Raw genomic sequence first — 12,155 nt, 5'->3', positions numbered from 1 at the left:
GAGGGGAGGGAGAAGGAGAAATCAGTGATGACAGAATTATGATGCACTTGGTTTCTATTTGGAAACTGCTTATTAGACTCAGCAGCTTATTTGGACAGGTATGTAGAACATATTAGTTGGATGAAAAGGACTAGGAAAGAGTAAGGCATGCATTTATACACGTTGGTATTAATTTGAGCTATTTTATATACATATATGTCAATATTTGTTAATCTTATATTGCTAAACACATTTCTTAGTCAAATAAAGTTACCTGGGAATCCCTACTATGTACACCTCTCATTGAAGTTATTGTCCACATTTAAAATAGATCTATTAAACTCTCTCCTGTCAGAATTTTGGCCACATACATTCCAAATCACTCCTAAGTAGCGCATTTTATTGTGACCCAGAGTCTTTGGTTCACCCTAATTATCTCCAGCTTGAATTTAAATGTTTCCTTTTCTTTCCCCTTCATGGACAGATAAAAGCTTGACATTTTCATGATAAAAACGTCTTCATATATGTGAAGGCAATAATTAACTAATCTCCCAGGTCTCCATTTGGTAGGCTAAAAAAAACCTCAATCCCTTTAACCTTTCCTTTCAGTTCATTTTTGAAAGAATTGGCTTAAAGCACTTTGAGACTTCATGTCTTCCTCATAACTTGAACTTTCACCTCTTGAACTTGACATTTCAGTCAAGAGGGTGAGATTTCCTTTCTCAAGGCTACAAAATTAGTTAATTATAATAATGTTTAGCAATAGTGTAATGATTACAGACATCAACCTAAATTCAAGAATGTCTCTTTAACATCAACAGCTATTCATTCATTAATACACATTTATTATTTACTATGTGCTAGGCACCAGGCTAGGTGCTAGGGAAACAATGTTAACCAAGACATAAATAGTTCCTACCCTCATCAAGTTTACATTCTATTTGGGGGGAAAAGACAAACAGAAACAAGATAAATCATATGATTTCACATAGTGATAAATAAATGATCTAAAATAATAATGATAGAAAGTAGAGGGAGGAAGGTCAGCGGTTATTTTTAAAAGGGTGATAAGGTCAGAAATGCCATTTTATAGTAAGCAGACTTAGATTAAGGAGCTAGCCATACAGAGATTTGAGGAAGTACATTTTAGGCAGAATAAAGGAGCAGATGGTGCTCAGATGTGGAGGATCCGGGTGTGCTGGCTAACGGGACTCAAGAGAAGTAGGGAGGTAGAGAGTAGAGCCAGATGAGTTCAGCAGGGTAATTAGGGTAGGTCACATAGCACCTGAAGGCAAAAATGTTGAGTTTAGATTTTACTTCAAGTATAATCAGAAACCATTAAATGAATATGAGCTGGATAGAATTGTAATGTAATGTCTTACAGAATTCCTGTAGCTTCTGTGGAAATGGACTACTAAAGGAAATAGCAGAAGTAGGGAAACCTGTTGACAACGTAGTTTCTCTCATGCTTCATAAATATCTTTTAAACCCAGTATGCCTTTTTTTCTCCTCCACTGCCAAACTTAATGAGTTCAAAAGAGAATATCTTTGGAATGCCATGTCATCGTAGGTCATGATGAGAAGTGTTATAAATTGTCTGAATGTAGAGCATTCCCATTGGTCAGGTGTTGGAGTCACTACAGGATCCAGAAAAGCTTAGCCTTGGGGATAAGCTTCAAAGTGGTCACAGAATTCAGTTATTCTGTCTGAGAGAGAATTTCATTTATCTTATGCCAGATGAGCGTTGACAGCTGCAATAGATATGGAGATTGAAATAAAATAATTGAAAAATGTGGTCCAACCTTTTGATAAATCAAGAAGACACATGCAAAATAAATACATGTGCTGATGATGTAATTTGTTACACCTATCAAAATTTGATTGGTTTGCATTTGCTACTTTTGTTCTTTGCAATATTAAAATCTAACTCTTAAAAAATTTGGATCATTCTTACATAGAGGCAATAAATCTTCAGTCTATACAGAAATCTGGTATTTTACAATCATTTTTATTTTCAGCATTTCAGTTTGAGAAAACAAGCAACAGTTAAAATGCTTTTCTGTAAGTAAAATTATTAGTACTTTAAGAATATTGAGTTATGCAATTTTCATTGCAAATATAAATGTTCACTGTTGTTAATACATTAAAATGACATCATATGCCTTAGGGTAGCCTAGAAATCTAACCCCCACATACATTTTTTTTCCTCTACAGTGAACACATTCTGAGTTCAAACACTGACTTACAAATGCATTTTTGGATTTCGAGCTATTTGCAAAGGTGGAGACACTGTATTGTGTACACTGCCCTAAGGAACCATGAAGTGAAAATAAAGAACCAAATGAAGTTGATTAGATGCAGCTAAATAATATACAGTATGTTTCTAGTAAGAAATGGTTAATGTTTCCTTTGCTTTCCCTTGAACCTGACTCATCTGCTGCTTAATATTTACTAGGACTTTGAGAGCTTTTTAAATTTTTTTTCACCTTTTGAACAAGTTGTCTCTGTGTGAAATTATGACCTAAAAGTGAGCCTGTAGGCTGTGTTTTGAGGTGTAAAAATAATCATAGCTGAACAAAAGTGATTCACCTATCAGTTTTCCAGAGTAAAGGAGATGAAGAGAACAGGGAGTGAAAACATATTTTGACCACTGAGAGACTAGCTTGTTGGAAGCAACATTTCTCAGTCTCAAGATTGCTTGTGCACCTTTGCTTCTTCACTAAAGCATCCATCTAGTTAGCATATATCAAAGAACCTGCTCAGCATTTTCCTAGGATGATTTACTTAACTTGTCATCTCTTAAGAAAAGAAACACACATTTTCCTCAGTCTCAGCCATTGGTGGAAGTGATGTCACCATCTTGAGCAATGGAAGCTTACTCTTCCAAAGTACTGGAATGCCCAGATTCCACAAGGCTTTCACCTCCCTGGACAGAGGAGAATTTTTGCTGACTTAGCCCCACTGTACATATTGCTACAATTACGGGGGATTAAATGGCAATGTAATCACATAATAAGTTTACTTGGCTGAGGAGGAAAATGCAACTTATAGAGAACTGTGATTTCCTGACGGGCTAACACAGCAGAGGAAGCATTTGAATGGTGGATGTAGAGATGAGGAGTGTTTTATTCCACAATCCCTCTGATCGTTTTAACTCCCCAATAAATAAGAGCATTTTGATTTATTCTCTTCATCACGATGCTGCTACCCATAGGTTATTCTTTCATTTTTCAGTAAGTGTTAATTGACCAACTTCTCTCACTCCTGTAGCATTAAAAAATAAACCTCCCCTTGCAGACTGCACATTGTTTTCTCCTTTTTACAAAGGTCAACATACAGGTATACATTAAATAATTCTCATAAAATAATGCTAGTTACTCCCCAAAGATATCAACTATAGCTATGCTGTATTTGGGGTTATTATTTCAGAAGCCAACTGGGCACACGCATTCTTCTCTCACCCCTGTAGAGTGGGGTAATGAGAAATGCTTTCAGAGCACAAACGTCCTCAATGCCAGTTGTTACGTCAAAAGTGCACACCAAAATATTGAGCGATATGGTGTGCCTTTAAGTAGATGCTGGATGTCCACCCAACATGCGCTCTGTATTAATTGATAATCCCCAATCAAAGATTTGTTAGGAATAATATTTTGGGGTAGAAACCTTCTTTTCTTTATGGTTGGGTTGCCACATTCAGGACTTACGGTGATGAAGCACTGGAAAAGCCAGAGATGAGGTTTTATACTGTGATTTCTAGCAGTAGTTAACCATGGGTAAATGTTTTTAATCCACAGAGTTTTACAACTCTATTCTATTTTCCTTGGCCTATGAGAAATGCAAATCTTACTTCTTTACTGTTAACTCTACCAGTTCAGATAATCATGATCTGAAATCAATGTTTTTAGCTAAAATAAAAATCTGCTGTTTTATAAGGAAGTGTTTCTACATTAGAAATTATACTAATTTAAAGTATGATCTTATAGAAAATTGAAAAATCAGCATGATATAGCAGGATTTTTGACAGTTATATTTTTTACTTTTACTTTTAATTGATACATAATAGATACCACATATTTTGGGGGTGGAAAGACATATTTTGATGAATCTTGTCCAAGTATCTCTTTTATTAGGGGAAAGTATTCTAAGGAAAATGGTTGATACTTTCTCTTCAAAAGTTTTTTCATGCTAATAAAAGAACATTTAGTTTCTTTGAAAATCCATGCTTTTTACACAATTAGCAGTTTCAGAATTAATCTTTGTTTTTCATTTTCTGTAAGTCAAAACACCATACGAGGTGTGTTTTTTCAAGAAAAGAAAATGAAAGGAAGGAAACAAAAAGACAATAATTTCCTCCTTCAGCACATTCTCTTTTTACTTAAACATTTGTGGAAGTGAGAATGTGTCTGTGTTTGGAGCATCAAGCTTCAGTCATGATGGCTTCATGTTGTAAGAACCTGCTCCAAAACCTGCTCTCTGTGTAGCAGCTCAGATGGAAGGACCAAAAGTGTGTAACTGTGCTGGCTCAGCTGCAGGACAACAGCTCTCAGCCACCCCACATGGTGGAAGCCTTCAAACAGTTATAACGCCAACCACAGAGATCACCAGGGTTCCACAGATCAATTGCTATGATTCCATGCTAGAATTTAAATAATATTTGGATGTGTCACCAAATGTCTTCTCCTTCTATCTCTCTCTCTCCCTCCCTTCTTCCTTCCCTCCCTTCCTCTCTCTCTCTATTACACTGGGGCACAAACATATACACATACCCCTTTCTTGTGAAGCATTATTCTCTAAAAAGAGAGTAGTGAATTGTTCAAGATATATTCCATCATTCTGTAAACAGTTACCCTAACTTATTATAGTAAAAGATACTGAAAACGATTGTAGAAAGGTTTTAAAAATACAACTACCCAATTCTGAGTATTTGTAAACCTCTATTTATCCGGAAACAAGGAATATATTGACCATACTGTTGCTGTCTTTTTCCTTCTTTGTCCCATTTAAAAAATATATTTCACATTTTATTAGAACATTCATTTCAGGATAAGAGTGAAAGGAACAAGTGAAAAAGCTATATAAGTCATGTATGCTTAATTTTTGGTTGTTTTATAAATGTAAGGTGAAGGGAATTAAAACAAAGTCTAGCATAAATATTTAAGACAGATTTTATGATTCGATAACTGAGAGTTGACTATACATATTATTGCCTTGAAAGAAATTCCAGATGAATTTTGTCTTTTGTATTGAATGTTGATTTTTCTACCCTACCTAGCCATCCTGAATGCCATCTTCAAAATTGCCTTCCACATAGTTACTGAATAATGTCTTCTAGATGCTTAAGATGTTTGGTTGGTCTTTTCTTTACCCAAATCTCCAATTTGCCACACCTCACCTTACCAATTCTGTAAGTCGTGGGCCAGGCCTAGCAAAGAGATCAAGACCTCTCTGGCTATTTGCTTATAAAGAAACTTCAATAAGCCAGAGTCCTCTTTTTCTGCCACATAATAGGCAAACTCTTTTCCTCTAATAAGCTTCTTAAAAAAGACCCTTTATCTAATAAATTTGACACTCTAATTTAGGGAGTTTCAAGAATAAGGGGCTTGTTGCCCCTTATTATAACATTATAACAGGTCAATGCAGGACATGTCTGGCTAAATTAAGACTGGCTCTTCAAATGTCATTATGATGACAGCCTCAAGGTATCCATGTGCTCAGCCCTTACTGCTTTCCCATGTGTGTCTAATGGTCCTCATAAACATAACGTGTCCAAAAGAGAACTCTTGATTTCTCACCCTCTGCATCTCAACAATTTTCTTTTCTCTCCCATCTCAGTAATTGGCACTTTCTCATCCTCTATACCTTATTTTCCCCCATCTCAGCAAATGGCACTTCCATTCTCCATCTTTGATTCCTTTCTTCAACATTCAAATAAATATATCAGCAGGCCCTTTTTATTCTACTTATAAATGACCACCTCTCTTCATCTCCAACACCACTACCCTGGTCTAAGCTTCTGTCATCCCTCTTCTGGACCAGAAAAAACTTCCAAAAAATATCCCTGGTTTTCTCTTGCAGCTTTCCTATTTAAATTTATTTTAAAGACAAGTCATATATTTTCTATTCAATTACTTCCCATTACTCCTAAGATAAAATTAAATCCTCCTCACTTCCTTTGGTTTCCTGCATTATCTAGTCCTTTCCTTTCTATAAGCTTATTAAGCTTCAAGTATTCAAGGTATAAGCAAATAATACAAAAACTCCAACAAAGACCAAACAGTACATGTGACTTCAAAGTTCAATAAACCTACTCATAAGAACTAATATTCATTGAATTCTGTCTGCATCAAATGTTTAACACTCATTATCTCATTTGAATTTCACAACAATACTGGGAGCTATTATTATTTCCATTTTGCAAATGGGAACACTGAGGCTCAAGGTTAGGAAATTTACTCAAGGTCAGGAAATTTACTCAAGGTCTCACTGCTTAAAAGTAGAAGAAACTTGAAAAGATTGAAGCTCAGCATTTTTCTAAAAAGTTTGAGCTCTTCATCTGTCTTTTTGATGTCTTTTTCTCCCCCATTATTCCAATCTGAGAAACTTGCTGGTAAAATGAAGCCTCAACATGGCTTTTTAAAGCAGGATTAAAGTGTGCTTAAGTTTGCACTCCAGAGGCAGGGAACAAACTTTGGCAGCATGTCAGAGTACACTCCTACCTCATTCCTGAGCTGTGGTTTGTTCCTTTTTAGAGGCTAGAATTTTGATCAAACTGAATGATAGGAAAAATATATATCCTTCAATAATTGGTCAGAATGATAAATGTCCCTAGCTGACATGGGATGCTGTGGAGGAAGCACAATAAATTTCATGCCGAATCAGCTTAAGAAGGCAAGCTGAGGCCAAAGAATCACAGCTGTCATTTGGCTGTGGGAAAGGGTTCAGAGGTCCCTTCTACTGTTCATTCCCATGAACTTAAGGTTCTCAGAGGGGCACTCCGGGAGGTGACGCTCCATTTTCTGTAGTAATGTGACCCAGAACATGACAGATTGCTAGTAGTTAATCAACAGGTTATGATAAAAGTTCAAACCTGATTTATTTCTTTTGCCCAAGATTTTCACAAACATAAAAATACACGCAAGCAGCTGAGCAGATCTCACAGAAGCCAATCGTATCAAATGGACATTTCCAACTGATATTTTATTATCTGGAAAATTCATAGAAATTGTAAGACATAATTAAATATTTCAGATTTCCAAATAGAAGTGACATCTATCCACACATGTAATTTTTATTTATGTAGTGCAAACTTTATGTTAAGATATTTAAAATTTAGTAGAAACTTTTTTTGTCACAGAAGAGTAAGGCTCAATCCAAATATGAAATGTTAAGGATGACATGAGAATGGAACTTTGCCACATGCAGGAATCTTGCATTACTTTAAAAATGTTTTTGGACTATGTGTTCCTGAAATATTTAAATATTTTAGGAATTGTCATGATTGGCAATTTGTAATAAAACTTGTGGTGGTGTGAAATTTGATGATGAAAGTAATAAAGATGATAATAAAAATAAAACACTAACAATAATTGAGTGTTAATGCATGCCAGGTACTGTTCCGTGTGTTTTGTATTTATTAATACAACCTGATAGCATAGGAAACTTTCTTATCTCCATTTCATGAGAGGAGAAATTGAGGCACAGGAAGATGAACAATTTGCCCAAGGCCTAACAAGGAATAGATTGCAGGGTCAGCATTCAAATCCAATCCACCCTCTTCCCAAGCAATACAATATACTTCTAATTTATATGTTTGCATTCACATGTAGTACGCAATTTTTAGGTATAGTATGTATTTATGTAATATAATTACAATACTACAGTATACTTCAGAAACAGAAGCCAGTAGTACTCCTATGACTAATTCAGATAGGATCATCAAGAACTGGCACTAAAATGAAGTTTTCAGAAATTAAGACAGGAAGCTTGTGGTTACAAAAGTTATGTGGTGATCACAGTGATACAGGCAATGACTTTTGTTATTCCAGCAAAAGAAGAACTTGTGGGAGGACACAGTCAATGGAGAAAGAAAGTCAGAAATGTTAGTTTTGCTAGTGGATTCACTGAATAGCAGCTATCTCTTAAGCCAGAGGATACAAGTTGCCAGGAAAAAAGTACACATATTCCCTTTCACATTTTTATTGCATTTTTGTTGAGTCCTTTAGTTCTTGATAGAGTGTATAAATATATAAATATATCTCTAATTTACATCCTGTATTGTGACACATTTTGGCATTTGATTTACCATTTTCATAAAGCCAGTGGATCTGGTAGAACCAAGGGCTTGTTGATTGGGAGAGAAACAAACAAGAGAGGTGCCAAGTTCTCCAGGGCAATGGTTGAATTATTTTGACTGTTGCCTTCCTATCAACGTACTTTTTTGTACCATCTCAGAATTGGAGCACCAGGAAAAGGCTTATTTTTTAAAATGCCATTCAAATAGAAGAACACATAACAGCAGAAATTAGAGTGCAGTTTCCAGCAAATAGTTTGAAAATCTTATACACTGTCAAATGAAAACAAACTTCTTGGTCTTTAAATTAGAAAAATAGTGAGAGGATCAGAAACAGCTGTGGCATGTAAGGAAGAAGAAAAACACTCAGCTGTAGTGTGGGGAGTTGATGCTGAACTATAAAAAATTGTCATTGGATTTTATTACATGCTGGCTAATTAATGATAATGAATCTTATTTTTTTCTTTGTACATTTTGAACATATTTAAAGATGAACAGGCAGACTACTTGGTATGTATATCTGTGCTAACCTTGGCATCTGAAATTTTAGTTCCTCTTTTATTCTGGAAAACTCAGGATAGGAAAGACACTCTTCTCTTTAAGCCAGTAACTGAGTTGATTCTTAGGCTGGCTCTTATCATTATTATTTAATTCCTCCATCATATAAAATGTTTCATTTTCCCCTATTATCATCAATAATGCCTGCATTAACTATCCGCTTCATGGGACCAAAAAATAAACATGAAGAAGCTTCTATACTCTATGACTAGATATTTTTTTTAGAAGTTAAATAAATGTTGACTACATTTGTTCCAGCCACACATGATGAATATGATTTCTCTCCATCTTCCCCAAAGCTAAGAAGCTAAGTTCTGTGTTTTATTTGTATGTTTATTTGTATTTTTATATTTATCTCTCTTGCCAAACAGGTCTTAGAACAGCAAATAGTCAATTGGTATTTTGGGAAAGTGTTCATTGAAAATGTCATGGTGCTGTTTTTGCTGTATTTCTGTACAATCGTTGTATATAAGGATGAGAATATATGTAGCTTTCCAAATTCAAAAGCCACTTATGGGGTTGCGGGTACTGTGGCCAGAGTTTTGGGATCTAGGTGAGTAGATAGACACCTAAAAGTCATTAATTCTGTAGTTTTTTCTCTGGTGGCAGGGCTGTACACATGTTTATGGTAGGGATGACATGGCTACATTTATTAAGATAAAGAAAGCATTTATTTTCCTGGACTTCTACAGCGAAACCACAATGATACCTTAGCGGGAGACAGCCCCCCGGCCCTCACCTCAGCTGCTCCTGTATTCACCACAGCCTTAGGGACACCCTTGACTCTTTCCGTTCATTAAGAAAAAGGTATAATTGTTCTTATTTACTTATCTTCTGAAAAACATTAAAGAGTTTTTTTTTTTTTAAATAAACAAACCCAAAAACTAGCCTACAAAACACTGCAAAAACATTGTGAAGCCTTTGGTAAAAACAGGTTAAACCGGGACTATATTTGGTCCTTAGACTGATACCTTGACATAGAAAAAGTAACATTTTAGTATTTTGATGTTGGTGGATAATGAAGGGTGAAAGGAGAAAAAGAGCCACAAAATTTAGGCAAAAGTAAGAGAAAAACAGTTCAGACAGTAATTGTCAGGAGGTTCCTTTTCCTTTCAACTTTCAGGGATTTTAAAACTTCACATGAACCAAAAGTAATTTTGTATTCCGTTGCCCCTCAGTTTCTAAGGTTGAATGCTTCTAAATCTTAACAAGTCACTGACCACATTCAACTTTGTCAGCTGGTTTCTAAAATGAATTCATACGCATGTACATAAGTATATATCTATGTATTTTTGCCAGTTCTGCATACGTGAAGATAAATCCCTATCAACCTCATAATTGGTGAAGATTATAAAATAGAGAACAGCCAAGATCAATTATTGGCAAGTATGGCAAATGAAAAAGAATAACATGCATATGTAGGTTAGAGATAATTTCTATGACATAATTAAAACTAATAAAATAGAATTGGGATATTAAGGATATTGCCAAGAAAAACAGTGAGAAATGTAGCAGTAATATAAATGTGATGATGGTAGCGGAATTGGGTAATAATTAAGACACATTAATTAGTCCCTGCAAATCAAGAACTCATGATCAATTGGATGCAGACTAGATTATGTTGACCTTTGCTTAGCAAGAGATATTGTGAGCTAATAGTATTTATAAATTTTGTAGGTGAATATAATGCTTGTATTGACTAGAAATAAAGTGTTTCAAGCATACTTATGCCTTTAGTAGCATCTTGTAACATAAAGAGCATTTGGTGTTAATTATAACTTACTCCTATCCATTTGTTTAAAAATAAAATCCACTAAGAAACCTGAGTAGATGTTTGTTAAAATGAGAACTGTGCATTCAGATTTAGATTTTACTGCATCGAGCAATCATTTAGTTTCTAGGGAAAGATTGGATGTTCATTTAAAAATTACTTTTGATAACTCTATAGAAAAGGCACTTGTTAATCATCTATAAATGCTGTAAATTTAGATGGAAAGCCATATGAAAAGTGAGTGTTATCATACATTTAAGATCTTGTACTTATAATGTTATTATAATCTTTTGCAATGCTTAATATTTTATAATTAATTAATTTAGTTTTTGATTACATTGTAAATTTTTTCCTGAGTTAAAACAATCCATCTTCTTTTTGGAAAAATTGTTTAAAAATTTTTATTTTTAAACAAATGGATAGGAGTAAGTTATAATTAACATCAAATAGAAAAGTTAGAAGATAGAAAAATTTTAAATCACTTTTTATTCCATCATTGTGAAATTTTAGCATTCATACCCTCTTCTTTGTATATGTGTGTATTTAATTTAGAACAGTATTTAATTAAAACAATCTTAACAATATTGTTTTAAATTAAACAACACAGAAGCTTCTTACATTTTCTGTCTTAATAAATAAAATGTATTAAGGAGAGTAATTAAAGAAATAATGGTCTGCATAAAGAGACCATCTATAACTCTTAGGTGGGATTGTAGCACTGTAGACAAGTCAAGGTGTCTGTACTGAAACTATTCATCACAAACTCGACCACACAAATAAAGGCCCAATAAGATTGAAGAGTCAGATCATTTTTTGCATCAACTAGCCCTCCAGTTTATTGTTGCAGTTTATTTTGTCACATCTGGACATTGCTAACAGGGTGTTTCTTCTTCCTTCTTTTTGTGGTATCCTAGTATTTATATCTTTGACTGATCATAGGAGCCTTTTCAGTTTCTAAGAGTGGACTGCAGTGGAGCTAAGAAAAACAAGCATAGAGTTCGATTTTATAAAGCAACAAAAGTCTTGTTAATAGGTGTAGTCAGCATAATCAATGCTCGTGTTTTTGACCCATTACTGTTTTCTACCTGTCTTGTTTTTAGCTTACAGTATTGTCTATAAAAAGGAAGCTTCTGATCATCCTATGAGAGTGTACTTTGTCATAACTAAAGACAAAAATGTGTCTAGTGAGTTTCTGATTACTCTCTATGTATACAGACATTTAACAAACACATTACATGTCTATTAAATTGTCTATAAACATTTAACAGACATTTCAGAAAGAAAGTCAAGAATATTTCCATAAAATGTGACAAGACTGGCTATACTGAACTAATAAATAAACCCTGAAATATAAAGTTAACAAATATGAGGCTTACTAAAAGGAAGGTTTGTTTCTGATTCCCACAAAGTCTGAAGCAGTTCAGGTGACACTTTATTTTGTACTGGGACTCAGGGCTGCAGGCTACTTCTGGTCTGTGGCTCTATGATCTTAACTTACGGTCTTCAGGCTTGCCACTGAAGAAGAGACAAAGGAGGCACACCAGCTTTGATTTTAGC

General features: G+C 34.6%; 1 long non-coding RNA gene across 1 annotated transcript in view; it reads right to left on the bottom strand.

Annotated features, from left to right (window-relative positions):
- Nucleotides 1–1,612: 1,612 nt before the first annotated feature.
- LOC134731742 (uncharacterized) overlaps nucleotides 1,613–12,155 on the bottom strand; it is a 30,406-nt gene continuing 19,863 nt past the window's right edge. Inside the window, exon 3 of the long non-coding RNA XR_010114286.1 lies at nucleotides 1,613–1,730. This is a non-coding gene — a long non-coding RNA (uncharacterized lncRNA). The remainder of the gene's footprint in view (nucleotides 1,731–12,155) is intronic.

This window comes from Symphalangus syndactylus, chromosome 11 (genome assembly GCF_028878055.3).
Source record: "Symphalangus syndactylus isolate Jambi chromosome 11, NHGRI_mSymSyn1-v2.1_pri, whole genome shotgun sequence".
NCBI lineage: Eukaryota > Metazoa > Chordata > Mammalia > Primates > Hylobatidae > Symphalangus > Symphalangus syndactylus.
This window is presented reverse-complemented; position numbering and strand designations above follow the sequence as displayed.